Source organism: Oncorhynchus gorbuscha, linkage group LG05 (assembly GCF_021184085.1).
Source record: "Oncorhynchus gorbuscha isolate QuinsamMale2020 ecotype Even-year linkage group LG05, OgorEven_v1.0, whole genome shotgun sequence".
In the NCBI taxonomy this organism is placed as follows: domain Eukaryota; kingdom Metazoa; phylum Chordata; class Actinopteri; order Salmoniformes; family Salmonidae; genus Oncorhynchus; species Oncorhynchus gorbuscha.
Genome location: NC_060177.1, coordinates 27,876,454 through 27,894,225, shown reverse-complemented (window position 1 = coordinate 27,894,225; position 17,772 = coordinate 27,876,454). Strand labels below are relative to the sequence as shown.

The following is a 17,772-nucleotide window of genomic DNA, read 5'->3' as shown; positions in this document are numbered from 1 at the left end:
TGTCTATAGATATTGTTTATAGATAGTGTCTATAGATAGTGTCAACATATAGTGACTGTCTATAGATATTGTTTATAGATAGTGTCTATAGATAGTGTCAACATATAGTGACTGTCTATAGATATTGTTTATAGATAGTGTCTATAGATAGTGTCTGTAGATATTGAGTGCCTATATATATTGTCTATAGATAGTGTCTGTAGAGTGTGTGTGTCTATAGATAGTGTTTTTCTGTAGATAGTGAGTGTCTATAGAGAATGAGTGTCCATGGACAATGTCTATAGATAGTGAGTGTCTATAGAGAATGAGTGTCCATGGACAATGTCTATAGATAGTGAGTGTCTATAGAGAATGAGTGTCCATGGACAATGTCTATAGATAGTGAGTGACTATAGAGAGTGAGTGTCTGTAGATAGTGTCCGCTGACAGTTGTTGACTATTAGAAGAACCCTCTTGCAAAATTTTTGTTATCTAGCCTTTTCTCAGACCAGTCATGTTTGAGAAACAGACTTGGCCTCTATTCACCAGGCCGTTGGCAGCCGTATCAGTGCTGCCTGCTAGAGTACTACTAAACCATAAGGAACCAGTGGGGCTCCTGCTCAGTGCAACAAACAACCTCTCCACTTATGGAGGGATTGAGTGGAGTCCAGCAGAATAAAGAGGCCTGTCTGTGTGGTTGCCATGATTCACAGGAAGTACTTCCCCATTCCCCAGCCGCAATGCGTTTAGCCTCCTCCCGCCCTCACGCTACGCAGGCCGTCTGACTAGAAGACTCTGGAAAATGGCTGGATTAAGAGACATGCAGTGTTGGTGTGACTCTCCCATTTCTCTTCCCTGCCTTCAAAGACATCTTCTTCCCCCTGTTATTTGTGAATCAGGTTCTTTTCTTCCTGGCTGTTGTTTGCACCTGAATAGGGAAGATGGTGGCAGGGAAATATGTTTAAATCAAATGCATTTGCACTATTTAGCACATACACTCAAGAAATGACAGAAATAACAAATAAACAAGATAAATCCGCTCCTATTTGGTTTAACAGTCAGATAAGCCTCTGCTTTTGCCTTCTCACGCAGACCAGATCAACTCTGCATCGCGTCCCACATTTTTATTTCATTTTATGCTTAAAATTACTTCTTAGTAAGGGTTTTCCATAAACTGCTGGGTTTTAAGCTGCATTAATTTTGGCTATATTTTCCCCTCTTACCCATATCTTTTTGGGTGGGGAGGGTCTGCTAAAATGTGCTTACAATTTCTGTGGAGTTTCGAGCAACTGGGCTCAGTATATGAAAAGAGGAGAGATTATGTGCTCCTTTATCCACTGAGCAGGATATAAGGAGATGAATTCTTCCTCCCTCATTCTCTCCTCAACCTTTCTCTCCCACTCATTAGTTTTGCACCATCTTGTTTTCACTCTCGGTTCTCTCTCTGTGTTCCACATTTTTATCTTTCTCTCTCGCTCTCACTCTGACCCTGGATCAACATCTCTGAGATGGATAGACAGGCTTTCATTTCTGCTGCTCCATTTGCTGATTACATCACCTGGTTGGGGAAGATAATTGACAGGTCGGGGCTAAGGGAGTGAGGGGGCTCGGGGTAGGAGGAAGGGCTGGGGCTCGAGCTAGGCTAGGCTAGGGCTGAGTGTTGAGGGGGGGTTCTGGGGCGGAGGTTGGGGTGTGGGGCTACATGGGGCTGGGGGTTGAGATTGGGGGCTGGGGAAGGGAGCGGCAAGGTGACAGTGTAGCCTGCAATGTGACTGACTGCTAATATAATGGCAGCTACGGTAGTACATTAGGTTAGCTCTTCATCTGGTTTAGGAGACCCAGCTGTTCACTCTCTCTCCTGGGAAACAGGGTGATGTGTGTATAGGAGGCACCCATCACTGTGCGCTGTTCACTCTCCCACATCAACACTCCGTGGTTGACTGATAGAAGAACCCTAGACATGACATATGGGAGACACAGGACATAGATAACAATGAATCATGATAATAAAGATGGCTGCAATTAGGGGGCGAAATGGCAGGCAGGCAGGAAGTAGAGAATGGTGATCCAGCTGCATGTAGTCTGGGGGATGAGAGCAGGTTGGAGAGGAGTCTGTGGGTGCATCTCAAGTGGCACATTACTCTATGGGCCCTGGTCAAAAGTCGTGCACTATTTATATGGAATTGGATGCCATTTCAGGATCCGCCTGTGTTGAGTTGAGTTGAGTGGATTTTATTTTTACAGGGACAGTGCACATTAATCAACGTTTCAGTAAAAGTGCCGGTTTTAGCCAGCCGGCTAATTTTCAACCTCAGTCCCTGGGCAGGTTATTAGACCCTGGGCAGTTGTCTATGCCCTGTGTTCTCCTCTGATAGGCCTATGGACTGTGCACAGTGGTCCTTTTGTTTTGGTGGAGGGCACAGTGAGTTGCTGACTGCGCTGCTTGCGGAGTATCCTTGAGGAGTCTTTTATTCCCCCGAGCAGGTAACTAACGGGCCGTGCTCTGTTCTGCGTCTACTCTGCTCTGGGGAGGGACTCTGCTGTGTACGCTGCGACCAGGGACAAGGACAGGGACAGGGACAGGGACACTGTGCCTCTCTACTGGTGGCGGCAGCCAGCAGCACCTTAAATAGAAAAAAATGGTAATATGCTCCAGGGGTGTTGGGCGGTGGAAAGTCTTCTCCTACTCCTTCAAACGTTCCGTCTCCCTTGTACTGCAGTTTATTCTGCAGTGGCTACATTGATTCGATTGTTGATATTCATAAGAGAACGATTGAGTATCCAAAACTGATACATATTTTAGATGGGCTTATTGCTTGATCTCTAGCTTTGCTGTGTGGCTTTGTTTTATTATGGGGTCTTAGTATTTGTCTTTGGAAGTACATTTACATTTAAGTCATTTAGCAGACGCTCTTATCCAGAGCGACTTACAAATTGGTGCATTCACCTTATGACATCCAGTGGAACAGTCACTTTACAATAGTGCATCTAAATCTTAAAGGGGGGGTGAGAAGGATTACTTATCCTATCCTAGGTATTCCTTAAAGAGGTGGGGTTTCAGGTGTCTCCGGAAGGTGGTGATTGACTCCGCTGTCCTGGCGTCGTGAGGGAGTTTGTTCCACCATTGGGGGGCCAGAGCAGCGAACAGTTTTGACTGGGCTGAGCGGGAACTGTACTTCCTCAGTGGTAGGGAGGCGAGCAGGCCAGAGGTGGATGAACGCAGTGCCCTTGTTTGGGTGTAGGGCCTGATCAGAGCCTGGAGGTACTGCGGTGCCGTTCCCCTCACAGCTCCGTAGGCTGTGGTTCATTTTTCAAGTGGTTCGTTTTTCATGAATAAGTGGTACATGTGTTTTCACTGGTCACAGTGGAGGTCATTATGCGCTTGACAGTTACCAGTATGCATTCTCAGTCTATATGCAAAAGGATTAGACTCTTCTTAGCTGTCGAATCCCAGAATATACGATCTATTAACTCTGACTTGAATACAGACAAGGCCTGAGACAGTATAGATCTCTACCAGCTTCAGCATCAGAGGCCAAACCTGTCTCTGCTCTGGAGTTTAGGTGCAGTTGGGAGACTCTTACAGAACAGGGTTTTTCCGCTGGATGAAATTCCTGCAGTGGTCCAGCAGCACCTGGCTGTTGTAGTCTTATTAATGGTATTATTCATATGCTGTGCACTATTCGGAAGGGGCTGTTCCTTACATTAGATTCCCCCTTTCTCACGTTGGTGTTTAGTAAATCGATTTGGTGCTTTTTCTACGGTGAATTCTTCTTACAACAGCGGCACTGCTCAGGACTGATAAAACGGTCAGTCTCACCTAAAAATAGTCCCTTTCGACTGTGTAGCCCAGTGTCAGTGATGTGCTCCCTGCTTGCAGTGAGCCCGCCGGCTGTGCTTAGCAAAGTCAGTGCCGTCATTGCAGTTCATTGGAGCGGGTTGTCAACAAACATGAACCCTTTTAACACTATTCTCTCCTGGACACTTCAATTTCCTTCTGTTATTGTCTCGTAGTCATCTGACCCATCTGGCCCAATGGAGAACTGTCTTGCACAATTGCTATGCAATGTGTTTTGTAGCCTTCTCTGTGTATGTATATGTGTGTGTGTGTGTGTGTGTGTGTGTTGTCTTGTCCTTTTGGCAAAATGTGGTGTCTGGAAAATGTATGGCTGTGTTGTAATGGACTAACATGCTTCATTTTCACTCATCACTCGCCTGTCAGAACAGGCCTAAGGGTTAATGGATTCCCGCCACTGCACACACCAACAGACACACTCACTCACTCACACACACACACACACACACACACACACACACACACACACACACACACACACACACACACACACACACACACACACACACACACACACACACACACACACACACACACACACACACACACACACACACACACACACACACACACACACACACACACACACACACACACACACACACACACACACACACACTCAAGCCAACTGTTCACTGTGCAGTACACTAGTGACACCCCTAAGACGGGTTAGAGTAGTCAGTGGCCAGTAGTCATATTGATGCAGGCAGTGTGTGCTGCTTGTGTCTAATGTGACATGGGGCCACATCCTCAGGCAAATGGCGAATCAGCACGTTTGACGAGGATTCCTCCTCCTCACACAAAACAGCCTCTCACAAGAACTAGGTAAGGGAGAGAAAAAAACACACAAAACAAGGACATGCATTATTCAAGAGGGGAACTGCTTTTCATATTCATAAATATATCAACATCAATCATTCAATCAGCCAGAGTCACATTTACAGTGGGAATGACTGTGCTGCTGCTCTCTGGGAAGGAAGAGCAGGGAGGAACAGGAACACCACACATTGTTGTTCTACTGTCCTCATTCAGTCTGACGCCATGCCGAATGAAGAGGAGCACACAAACACACACACACACTGCTCCTCATTGCTGTCTCTGTCTGCAAGACTAGTGTAGCCGACATGACAGGCAACCTACCTGGATGCCATGACATCGCTCTCCCAGCGTGTCTGCCAACAGGTAGAGACAGCACCCTGCGGGCAATGCACGCACACACGCATGCACACACACACGCGCGCACACATACACGCACGCACGCACACACACACACAAACTGGCTGTAGATCCTTTATGCCTTTTCAACATGTTCATGTTGGGGGAGAGGACTGTGTGTGAGTAGCTCACTGTGGGTGATGTCAGAGCCCCAGTGTGACAGTGACACAAGGCTGGGCTAGTGTGGCCCCAGGTAGCTATCTCCAGGACAGGGTGGTGAGTGGGAGAGAGGTTTATCTTGTAGCAGGAGGCACTCTGAGGGTAAAAACATGGGTCTGCAGTCCTTGGTCTCTTCCCAGGAGAGCAGACGGTGTGGTGTGGACCGTACCTCTGTCTCTGTAGATGAGCAGGCATGGAAATGTCACGGTCTGTCGTCATGACAGTGAGCAGTCCCTCCCCAGCACTATAACAACTCAGGTGTAAGCTATGCAACCGGGGTCATTTCCCCTCTCGCTCCCTCTCAAACTCTCCCTCTCTAACGCTCCCTCTCTGGATCTCTCTCTCTCCTCCCTCAAACTCTCCCTCAGTCTAACGCTCCCTCTCTGGATCTCTCTCTCTCCTCCCTCAAACTCTCCCTCAGTCTAACGCTCCCTCTCTGGATCTCTCTCTCTCCTCCCTCAAACTCTCCCTCAGTCTAACGCTCCCTCTCTGGATCTCTCTCTCTCCTCCCTCAAACTCTCCCTCTCTCTATCGCTTCCTCCCTCTCTGGATCTCTCTCTCCTCCCTCAAACTCTCCCTCTCTCTATCGCTTCCTCCCTCTCTGGATCTCTCTCTCTCCTCCCTCAAACTCTCCCTCTCTCTATCGCTCCCTCCCTCTCTGGATCTCTCTCTCTCCTCCCTCAAACTCTCCCTCTCTCTATCGCTCCCTCCCTCTCTGGATCTCTCTCTCTACTCCCTCAAACTCTCCCTCTCTCTATCGCTCCCTCCCTCTCTGGATCTCTCTCTCTTTCCTCCCTCAAACTCTCCCTCTCTATCGCTTCCTCCCTCTCTGGATCTCTCTCTTTCCTCCCTCAAACTCTCCCTCTCTCTATCGCTCCCTCCCTCTCTGGATCTCTCTCTCTCCTCCCTCAAACTCTCCCTCTCTCTATCACTCCCTCCTTCTCTGGATCTCTCTCTCCTCCCTCAAACTCTCCCTCAGTCTAACGCTCCCTCTCTGGATCTCTCTCTCTCCTCCCTCAAACTCTCCCTCTCTCTATCGCTCCCTCCCTCTCTGGATCTCTCTCTCTCCTCCCTCAAACTCTCCCTCTCTCTAACGCTCCCTCTCTGGATCTCTCTCTATCCTCCCTCAAACTCTCCCTCTCTCTATCGCTTCCTCCCTCTCTGGATCTCTCTCTCTCCTCCCTCAAACTCTCCTCTCTATCGCTCCCTCCCTCTCTGGATCTCTCTCTCTCCTCCCTCAAACTCTCCCTCAGTCTAATGCTCCCTCTCTGGATCTCTCTCTCTCTCCTCCCTCAAACTCTCCCTCAGTCTAACGCTCCCTCAAACTCTCCCTCTCTCTATCGCTTCCTCCCTCTCTGGATCTCTCTCTCTCCTCCCTCAAACTCTCCCTCAGTCTAACGCTCCCTCTCTGGATCTCTCTCTCTCCTCCCTCAAACTCTCCCTCTCTCTATCGCTTCCTCCCTCTCTGGATCTCTCTCTCTCCTCCCTCAAACTCTCCCTCTCTCTATCGCTTCCTCCCTCTCTGGATCTCTCTCTCTCCTCCCTCAAACTCTCCCTCTCTCTATCGCTCCCTCCCTCTCTGGATCTCTCTCTTTCCTCCCTCAAACTCTCCCTCTCTCTATCGCTTCCTCCCTCTCTGGATCTCTCTCTTTCCTCCCTCAAACTCTCCCTCTCTCTATCGCTCCCTCCCTCTCTGGATCTCTCTCTCTCCTCCCTCAAACTCTCCCTCTCTCTATCACTCCCTCCTTCTCTGGATCTCTCTCTCTCCTCCCTCAAACTCTCCCTCAGTCTAACGCTCCCTCTCTGGATCTCTCTCTCTCCTCCCTCAAACTCTCCCTCTCTCTATCGCTCCCTCCCTCTCTGGATCTCTCTCTCTCCTCCCTCAAACTCTCCCTCTCTCTAACGCTCCCTCTCTGGATCTCTCTCTCTCCTCCCTCAAACTCTCCCTCTCTCTATCGCTTCCTCCCTCTCTGGATCTCTCTCTCTCCTCCCTCAAACTCTCCTCTCTATCGCTCCCTCCCTCTCTGGATCTCTCTCTCTCCTCCCTCAAACTCTCCCTCAGTCTAATGCTCCCTCTCTGGATCTCTCTCTCTCAAACTCTCCCTCAAACTCCCTCTCTAACGCTCCCTCAAACTCTCCCTCTCTCTATCGCTTCCTCCCTCTCTGGATCTCTCTCTCTCCTCCCTCAAACTCTCCCTCTCTCTGGATCTCTCTCTCTCCTCCCTCAATCTCTCCCTCTCTATCGCTTCCTCCCTCTCTGGATCACTCTCTCTCCTCCCTCAAACTCTCCCTCAGTCTAACGCTCCCTCTCTGGATCTCTCTCTATCCTCCCTCAAACTCTCCCTCTCTCTATCGCTTCCTCCCTCTCTGGATCTCTCTCTTTCCTCCCTCAAACTCTCCCTCTCTCTATCGCTCCCTCCCTCTCTGGATCTCTCTCTCTCCTCCCTCAAACTCTCCCTCTCTCTATCACTCCCTCCTTCTCTGGATCTCTCTCTCTCCTCCCTCAAACTCTCCCTCAGTCTAACGCTCCCTCTCTGGATCTCTCTCTCTCCTCCCTCAAACTCTCCCTCTCTCTATCGCTCCCTCCCTCTCTGGATCTCTCTCTCTCCTCCCTCAAACTCTCCCTCTCTCTAACGCTCCCTCTCTGGATCTCTCTCTATCCTCCCTCAAACTCTCCCTCTCTCTATCGCTTCCTCCCTCTCTGGATCTCTCTCTCTCCTCCCTCAAACTCTCCTCTCTCTATCGCTCCCTCCCTCCCTCTCTGGATCTCTCTCTCTCCTCCCTCAAACTCTCCCTCAGTCTAATGCTCCCTCTCTGGATCTCTCTCTCTCCTCCCTCAAACTCTCCCTCAGTCTAACGCTCCCTCAAACTCTCCCTCTCTCTATCGCTTCCTCCCTCTCTGGATCTCTCTCTCTCCTCCCTCAAACTCTCCCTCTCTCTATCGCTTCCTCCCTCTCTGGATCACTCTCTCTCCTCCCTCAAACTCTCCCTCAGTCTAACGCTCCCTCTCTGGATCTCTCTCTCTCCTCCCTCAAACTCTCCCTCTCTCTATCGCTTCCTCCCTCTCTGGATCTCTCTCTCCTCCCTCAAACTCTCCCTCTCTCTATCGCTTCCTCCCTCTCTGGATCTCTCTCTCTCTCCTCCCTCAAACTCTCCCTCAGTCTAACGCTCCCTCTCTGGATCTCTCTCTCCTCCCTCAAACCCTCCCTCTCTCTATCGCTTCCTCCCTCTCTGGATCTCTCTCTCTCCTCCCTCAAACTCTCCCTCTCTCTATCGCTTCCTCCCTCTCTGGATCTCTCTCTCTCCTCCCTCAAACTCTCCCTCTCTCTATCGCTCCCTCCCTCTCTGGATCTCTCTCTCTCCTCCCTCAAACTCTCCCTCACTCTATCGCTTCCTCCCTCTCTGGATCTCTCTCTCTCCTCCCTCAAACTCTCCCTCTCTCTATCGCTCCCTCCCTCTCTGGATCTCTCTCTCTCCTCCCTCAAACTCTCCCTCTCTCTATCACTCCCTCCCTCTCTGGATCTCTCTCTCTCCTCCCTCAAACTCTCCCTCAGTCTAACGCTCCCTCTCTGGATCTCTCTCTCTCCTCCCTCAAACTCTCCCTCAGTCTAACGCTCCCTCTCTGGATCTCTCTCTCTCCTCCCTCAAACTCTCCCTCTCTCTATCGCTTCCTCCCTCTCTGGATCTCTCTCTCTCCTCCCTCAAACTCTCCCTCTCTCTATCGCTTCCTCCCTCTCTGGATCTCTCTCTCTCCTCCCTCAAACTCTCCCTCAGTCTAACGCTCCCTCTCTGGATCTCTCTCTCTCCTCCCTCAAACTCTCCCTCTCTCTATCGCTTCCTCCCTCTCTGGATCTCTCTCTCTCCTCCCTCAAACTCTCCCTCTCTCTATCGCTTCCTCCCTCTCTGGATCTCTCTCTCTCCTCCCTCAAACTCTCCCTCAGTCTAACGCTCCCTCTCTGGATCTCTCTCTCCTCCCTCAAACTCTCCCTCTCTCTATCGCTTCCTCCCTCTCTGGATCTCTCTCTCTCCTCCCTCAAACTCTCCCTCTCTCTATCTCCTTCCTCCCTCTCTGGATCTCTCTCTCTCCTCCCTCAAACTCTCCCTCTCTCTATCGCTCCCTCCCTCTCTGGATCTCTCTCTCTCCTCCCTCAAACTCTCCCTCTCTCTATTGCTTCCTCCCTCTCTGGATCTCTCTCTCTCCTCCCTCAAACTCTCCCTCTCTCTATCGCTCCCTCCCTCTCTGGATCTCTCTCTCCTCCCTCAAACTCTCCCTCTCTCTGGATCTCTCCTCCCTCTCTGGATCTCTCTCTCTCCTCCCCTCAAACTCTCCCTCTCTCTATTGCTTCCTCCCCTCTGACTCTCTCTCTCTCCTCCCTCAAACTCTCCCTCTCTCTATCGCTTCCTCCCTCTCTGGATCTCTCTCTCTCCTCCCTCAAACTCTCCCTCTCTCTATCGCTCCCTCCCTCTCTGGATCTCTCTCTCTCCTCCCTCAAACTCTCCCTCAGTCTAACGCTCCCTCTCTGGATCTCTCTCTCCTCCCTCAAACTCTCCCTCTCTCTATCGCTTCCTCCCTCTCTGGATCTCTCTCTCTCCTCCCTCAAACTCTCCCTCTCTCTATCGCTTCCTCCCTCTCTGGATCTCTCTCTCTCCTCCCTCAAACTGTCCCTCTCTATCGCTCCCTCCCTCTCTGGATCTCTCTCTCTCCTCCCTCAAACTCTCCCTCTCTCTATTGCTTCCTCCCTCTCTGGATCTCTCTCTCTCCTCCCTCAAACTCTCCCTCTCTCTATCGCTCCCTCCCTCTCTGGATCTCTCTCTCTCCTCCCTCAAACTCTCCCTCTCTCTATCGCTCCCTCCCTCTCTGGATCTCTCTCTCTCCTCCCTCAAACTCTCCCTCTCTCTATCGCTTCCTCCCTCTCTGGATCTCTCTCTCTCCTCCCTCAAACTGTCCCTCTCTATCGCTCCCTCCCTCTCTGGATCTCTCTCTCTCCTCCCTCAAACTCTCCCTCTCTATCGCTCCCTCCCTCTCTGGATCTCTCTCTCCTCCCTCAAACTCTCCCTCTCTCTATCGCTTCCTCCCTCTCTGGATCTCTCTCTCTCCTCCCTCTAACCCTCCCTCTCTAACGCTCCCTCTCTGGATCTCTCTCTCTCCTCCCTCAAACTCTCCCTAAGTCTAACGCTCCCTCTCTGGATCTCTCTCTCTCCTCCCTCAAACTCTCCCTCTCTCTATCGCTTCCTCCCTCTCTGGATCTCTCTCTCTCCTCCCTCAAACTCTCCCTCTCTCTATCGCTCCCTCCCTCTCTGGATCTCTCTCTCTCCTCCCTCAAACTCTCCCTCTCTCTATCGCTTCCTCCCTCTCTGGATCTCTCTCTCTCCTCCCTCAAACTCTCCCTCTCTCTATCGCTTCCTCCCTCTCTGGATCTCTCTCTCTCCTCCCTCAAACTCTCCCTCAGTCTAACGCTCCCTCTCTGGATCTCTCTCTCTCCTCCCTCAAACTCTCCCTCTCTCTATCGCTTCCTCCCTCTCTGGATCTCTCTCTCCTCCCTCAAACTCTCCCTCTCTCTATCGCTTCCTCCCTCTCTGGATCTCTCTCTCTCCTCCCTCAAACTCTCCCTCTCTCTATCGCTCCCTCCCTCTCTGGATCTCTCTCTCTCCTCCCTCAAACTCTCCCTCAGTCTAACGCTCCCTCTCTGGATCTCTCTCTCTCCTCCCTCAAACTCTCCCTCTCTCTATCGCTTCCTCCCTCTCTGGATCTCTCTCTCTCCTCCCTCAAACTCTCCCTCTCTCTATCGCTTCCTCCCTCTCTGGATCTCTCTCTCCTCCCTCAAACTCTCCCTCAGTCTAACGCTCCCTCTCTGGATCTCTCTCTCCTCCCTCAAACTCTCCCTCTCTCTATCGCTTCCTCCCTCTCTGGATCTCTCTCTCTCCTCCCTCAAACTCTCCCTCTCTCTATCGCTTCCTCCCTCTCTGGATCTCTCTCTCCTCCCTCAAACTCTCCCTCATCTTCCTCCCTCTCTGGATCTCTCTCTCCTCCCTCAAACTCTCCCTCTCTCTATCGCTCCCTCCCTCTCTGGATCTCTCTCTCTCCTCCCTCAAACTCTCCCTCTCAGTCTAACGCTCCCTCTCTGGATCTCTCTCTCCTCCCTCAAACTCTCCCTCTCTCTATCGCTTCCTCCCTCTCTGGATCTCTCTCTCTCCTCCCTCAAACTCTCCCTCTCTCTATCGCTCCCTCCCTCTCTGGATCTCTCTCTCTCTCCTCCCTCAAACTCTCCCTCTCTCTATCGCTTCCTCCCTCTCTGGATCTCTCTCTCTCCTCCCTCAAACTGTCCCTCTCTATCGCTCCCTCCCTCTCTGGATCTCTCTCTCTCCTCCCTCAAACTCTCTCCTCAGTCTAACGCTCCCTCTCTGGATCTCTCTCTCCTCCCTCAAACTCTCCCTCTCTCTATCGCTTCCTCCCTCTCTGGATCTCTCTCTCTCCTCCCTCAAACTCTCCCTCTCTCTATCGCTTCCTCCCTCTCTGGATCTCTCTCTCTCCTCCCTCAAACTGTCCCTCTCTATCGCTCCCTCCCTCTCTGGATCTCTCTCTCTCCTCCCTCAAACTCTCCCTCTCTCTATTGCTCCCTCCCTCTCTGGATCTCTCTCTCTCCTCCCTCAAACTCTCCCTCTCTCTATCGCTCCCTCCCTCTCTGGATCTCTCTCTCTCCTCCCTCAAACTCTCCCTCTCTCTATCGCTTCCTCCCTCTCTGGATCTCTCTCTCTCCTCCCTCAAACTCTCCCTCTCTCTATCGCTCCCTCCCTCTCTGGATCTCTCTCCTCCCTCAAACTCTCCCTCTCTCTATCGCTTCCTCCCTCTCTGGATCTCTCTCTCTCCTCCCTCAAACTCTCCCTCTCTCTATCGCTCCCTCCCTCTCTGGATCTCTCTCTCTCCTCCCTCAAACTCTCCCTCAGTCTAACGCTCCCTCTCTGGATCTCTCTCTCCTCCCTCAAACTCTCCCTCTCTCTATCGCTTCCTCCCTCTCTGGATCTCTCTCTCTCCTCCCTCAAACTCTCCCTCAGTCTAACGCTCCCTCTCTGGATCTCTCTCTCTCCTCCCTCAAACTCTCCCTCTCTCTATCGCTTCCTCCCTCTCTGGATCTCTCTCTCTCCTCCCTCAAACTCTCCCTCTCTCTATCGCTCCCTCCCTCTCTGGATCTCTCTCTCCTCCCTCAAACTCTCCCTCAGTCTAACGCTCCCTCTCTGGATCTCTCTCTCTCCTCCCTCAAACTCTCCCTCTCTCTATCGCTCCTCCTCCCTCTCTGGATCTCTCTCTCTCCTCCCTCAAACTCTCCCTCTCTCTATCGCTTCCTCCCTCTCTGGATCTCTCTCTCTCCTCCCTCAAACTCTCCCTCTCTCTATCGCTTCCTCCCTCTCTGGATCTCTCTCTCTCCTCCCTCAAACTCTCCCTCTCTATCGCTCCCTCCCTCTCTGGATCTCTCTCTCCTCCCTCTAACCCTCCCTCTCTAACGCTCACTCTCTGGATCTCTCTCTCGCCTCCCTCAAACTCTCCCTCTCTCTATCGCTCCCTCCCTGTCTATGGCGCTCTCCCTATCATCTTTCTCCTCCCCCTCTCTCCCTACACCGCAGCAGCGTACCCCTGCCTGCACTGATATCACCATGAAGGACGCTGCCTTTTGTTTCACGAAGGAAAAGCTATCAATCCAATCAAGTCAGTGCTTTCAGACAGACATAGAGATGGGGATTTGGTGCCTTTGCGATGTTCGTCCACCACCCTGCCCTGCACTCACTGCTCAGTCTATCTATATTTATAGGACAATGTTCCTTTATGTCAGGATAGAAAACACAGTAAATGGATCCCTGCTATGTCTAGGTGGGTTGACCCCCATCAGAAGGCAATAGCAAGAGTGAAAAGGAAAAAGAGCACACACACACACACACACACACACACACACACACACACACACACACACACACACACACACACACACACACACACACACACACACACACACACACACACACACACACACACACACACACACACACACACACACACATACACACACAGAGACACAACTCATGCGCATTTACACAGAACCAGATGTGTGTCCTTAATTCTTGAATATAAATACTAATACATACACTAACTACATGACCAAAAGTATATGGACACCTGCTCATCAAATATCTTATTCCAAAATCATGAACATTAATATGGAGTTGCCCCCCCCCCCCTTTGCTGCTATAACAGACACGTTTCCGCTGCTCCAGAGTCCAATGGTGGAATCCAGAGTCCAGCTCTAGCAGGGCAGACATTTGACAAACCGACTTGTTGGAAAGGTGGCATCCTATGACAGTGCCACGTTGAAAGTCACTGAGCTCTTCAGTAAGGCCATTCTACTGCCAATGTTTGTCTATGGAGATTGCATGTCAGGGGGCTCGATTTTATACACCTGTCAGCAACGGGTGTGGCTGAAATGATTTCAAGGGGTGTTCACATACTTTTGTATGTATAGCGTTGGTTTCCATCCGATTGACGACAGATTTTCATGCAATTTTTTTTTTTTTAATGTCTTTCCGTCGAAATTGATAAAATGTTCAACTCTACCGATGGTTTTGTCACAAAACCAGTGTCTGTTATAAAGCAAATGTGCCCACTCTGGTCTTGCCACATGTACTCTAGTCAACAGTTCCTAGCCTACATGATGAGATTATTATGGACAAGAGTCAGATCATTTTGATTTGTCAAACCGGCAACCAAGCATCAATCATCATGTCACCAGAATCAGACCATCAATATTTATTGGAAAAGAGCATCAAGATCATTGCGTACTTTCACCACCCTTGTGAGGTCCATCATAACTTATTTCATCTGTAGCTTAATAAACTGTATGCTTTCCCAAGTCGTAGAGGGAGGACCACACAACATATCATCGCGTGCCTCCAAGTCTCCTTCAATATGATGGTTATTATAATATTTGATATTTGATAATATTTTATATTTTATATTATCAATATTTGAGCATAAAGGCGTTTCTACAGGAATTTCTCACATAATACATTTTACAGACACAAAAATATCTCACCTTGTCTTTAGTTGTTTCATCATTTGAAAGTTTACTGACAAATGAGCTGTTTCCATCAGGCCTGTCTTTCATTTTTTTTTAATCCGACATGTACGTTACTCACAAAAAAAGGTTGGATGGAAACCTGGTTAGTAGCTAGATTTCCATCCAATTGGCGACAGATGGTAGTGCGAATACTCTAAAGTCTGTATAAAACAATATGCACATTTTTCCACCAGACATGTTTCCATCAAATTGACTTGTTGCGGATAAAACGCTGTGCGTGTTGTAGTGTAGATAAAAAATACCTTTGAGTTGAAATTCCCATGTACTGCTACAAAAACACAATTTAAATGTGTTTTCACTGCATTTTCAACTCTACTGATGATTTTGCCACAAAAAAAACTATTGTGTTATATAGCGAATGTGCACACTCTTGTCTTGGCACGCACGCTTTAGCCAACAGGTCACAGATACAGTGCAGGTATAGCCTTCTTCATGATGCGATTATTATGGACAAAGAAACCGATTTATTTTTATTTGCCAAAATGGCAGCCAAGATTCGATCATCATGTCACCAGAATAAGACCCTCAATATTTATTGGAAAGGAGCATCAAGCTCATCACCGTGTACTTTCACCACCCTGTGAAGTTCATCATTTATTTCATCTGTAGCCTAATAAACTCCATGCTTTCCAGAGTCATAGTGGGAGGACCACACACCATGTCATCCTCACTCGTTGATCAATTAAATCAATATTTGCGCATAAAGGCGTTTCCACTGCCATTTGTTGCGTAATTAATTTTACAGACAAAAAGATCCCATCTTGTCTAACGTGTTTTGTTTTGTCGACATTTGGAACGTTTACATCTGACATTGAGGAGACCTAGAGACATATCGTATCGGTATCGGGGGACAGACACATGGTTGGTGTCTGTAGTAGGCTATAGTATGTACAGTACATGACCAGAGGCTTGGGAAGGCTGTTGACCACAAAAAAAAACATTTCTTCATCCAAGGGAACAGGTGGAGTTCACACAGGTGTGTGTCCCCTCTCTTGGCCCCAGGCCCTCAGGGGATCCTGAAAGTAGCTTACACACCCCTCCATCCCTCATTCTGAGGCCCAGTAAGCATGTGGAGGAGCCCTCCTCCCCTGCCTCTCCACAGCCTCCCCCTGTCTCTTCTCAGCCTCCTCTCTCTCTCTCTCTCTCTCTCTCTCTCTCTCTCTCTCTCTCTCTCTGTCTCTGTCTCTCTCTCTTCTCTCTCTCTTTCTCTCTCTCTTTCTCTCTCTCTCTCTCTCTCTCTCTCTCTCTCTCTCTCTCTCTCTCTCTTTCTCTCTTCTCTCTCTCTCTCTGTCTCTGTCTCTCTCTCTCTCTCTCTGTCTCTGTCTCTCTCTCTCTCTCTCTCTCTGTCTCTCTCTCTCTCTCTCTCTCTCTCTCTCTCTCTCTCTCTCTCTCTCTCTCTCTCTCTCTCTCTCTGTCTCTCTCTCTCTCTCTCTCTCTCTCTGTCCAAACAGACAAGACAGTCTACCAGCTGGACCTTTTCTACTTCCTGATGTCTCTGTTTGTTTCCTCACGACCCAGTTTAAACTAACAGTCAAGTCACCATGAAACTGGCAGAAAAGTGGCGAGGACACTGAGCAGGTGTTGGCACGAAAATAAATGGATATATTAGCACATAGTGATTGCAGCGACATTAAGGGCTGTTGGTGCACCTCCATCCTGTTAGCAAACTGTTTTGTGTTCATGATGTCAACTCACATACTTCTTCCTGACATGGGGAAACGAGTGGGAATGGGAAGAATTTGAAGAGTAAATGTCATTATTAGTACATAGTTATTTCCTTTGAAGTTGTGTCTTGTCCTCTTGGGCTTTAAATCTTTTGAGCAAACACAGTGGCGGAAACGTCTTTCTAAATATACTCTGCTTGACAAGAAACTGAAACCGTGGATACCCTTTTACTTTGAAGAATTCCTATTACTGCCACTGTTTTGTGTGGCAGAGTGTAAGCCAGAGGGGGTTTAGTGTGTGTCAGTGTGTGTGTGGGTGAGTGAGTGTGTGTGCGTGTGTGTGTGTGTGTGTGTGTGTGTGTGTGTGTGTGTGTGTGTGTGTGTGTGTGTGTGTGTGTGTGTGTGTGTGTGTGTGTGTGTGTGTGTGTGTGTGTGTGTGTGTGTGTGTGTGTGTGTGTGTGTGTGTGTGTGTGTGTGTGTGTGTGCCCACGCAGGTGTGTGTGTGTATTTTTGTAAACCGTAATCCATGGCTCAACTGTCTTAGACAGCTGTGTGTGTAATATCCCTGTAATTAATGTTTATTTCAAAGTAATGTGTCCACAGACAGGCAGCACAGTGATCTCAGAGGCAATTGGAACGTTCATCTCCACTGAGAGGCATCACAGCAAAGCAACCATCAACATTGTGAATAGTATATTTTTCATTTCTTCTGGGTCTCTGCTTTAAATTGGTTTTGCTCTGAGATGGATTTTTATGGGGCCGGTTAAACTTGAGTGGTTAAATCATCCTGCCCACAAGAACCAGTTCACAATGCGGGACGCGCTGCCTCGGTGCAATCCAGGACCCGCTCCCTCTGTACCATCTATAGAGCACCAAGGATACTGTATATCAACCTGTATACAACACAACCAATCTGGATTTAATTACGAAGCGGGCGGAGAGTGTAATTTACAACCAAATTGTGCGACTGGGAAGATGGACAACGTCACCCAACACTTTGTAATCAACATTTAACCCTCGTTGACCTTTTTAAATGTGCGCCCAGCAACCACAAGCAGGAGACAAATAGGTTACGCATCAAGACAGACTGGGAGATGTAGGCTAGGCTGCGTGTGTGTGTGTGTGTGTGGGCCATTACTCCTTCACGAGAGCTGCAGGCGGATAACATGTGAGCACATGTTGTGACAGCCATGGGTCACACAGGTTCAAACTGGCCGTATCGGGGATTTAACAGTTAGTTTAATTCAATATTTGATATTGAATCATTAACTTTAAAAGGCCTTCAAAGACAGGATTTAGTGGCGGGTCAAGACACATGGCCATAGTGTACATAGTGTACATAGTGTACACGATCCTAAACCACGTTCATTATTGAACATGTTGAATGTCAGTGGCAGTATAAAGCTGTTCAGTACGGTACAGTCTATGTGATGGTATAAAACGAACCACTCATCCTAGATAGCTGCTGTAGCTTACAGAATGTACATTTAATGTGATCAGTGGTAGCGGTACTTCTCAGGGAGAGGCAGCTGTTGATCTTTTCTCCTAAATCCTTTCTACCCAATTCCTGTCTCTCCCAGGTGCTGCTGGAGTTGACTATACTGCTACTGATAGTGGGGAACCCGATCAACATCCCTATGTGGTTCCTCCTGTTCTCTCCCAGGTGCTGCTGGAGTTGACTATACTGCTACTGATAGTGGGGAACCTGATCAACATCCCTATGTGGTTCCTCCTGTTCTCTCCCAGGTTCTATGCCATCTGTGGTTCCTCATGT

At 49.2% G+C, this 17,772-nt stretch overlaps 1 protein-coding gene across 2 annotated transcripts in view; it reads left to right on the top strand.

Annotated features, from left to right (window-relative positions):
• The window catches only part of LOC124035778 (potassium/sodium hyperpolarization-activated cyclic nucleotide-gated channel 4-like), a 106,916-nt gene that overhangs the window by 26,114 nt on the left and 63,030 nt on the right, over window positions 1–17,772 (top strand). The window lies entirely within an intron of this gene.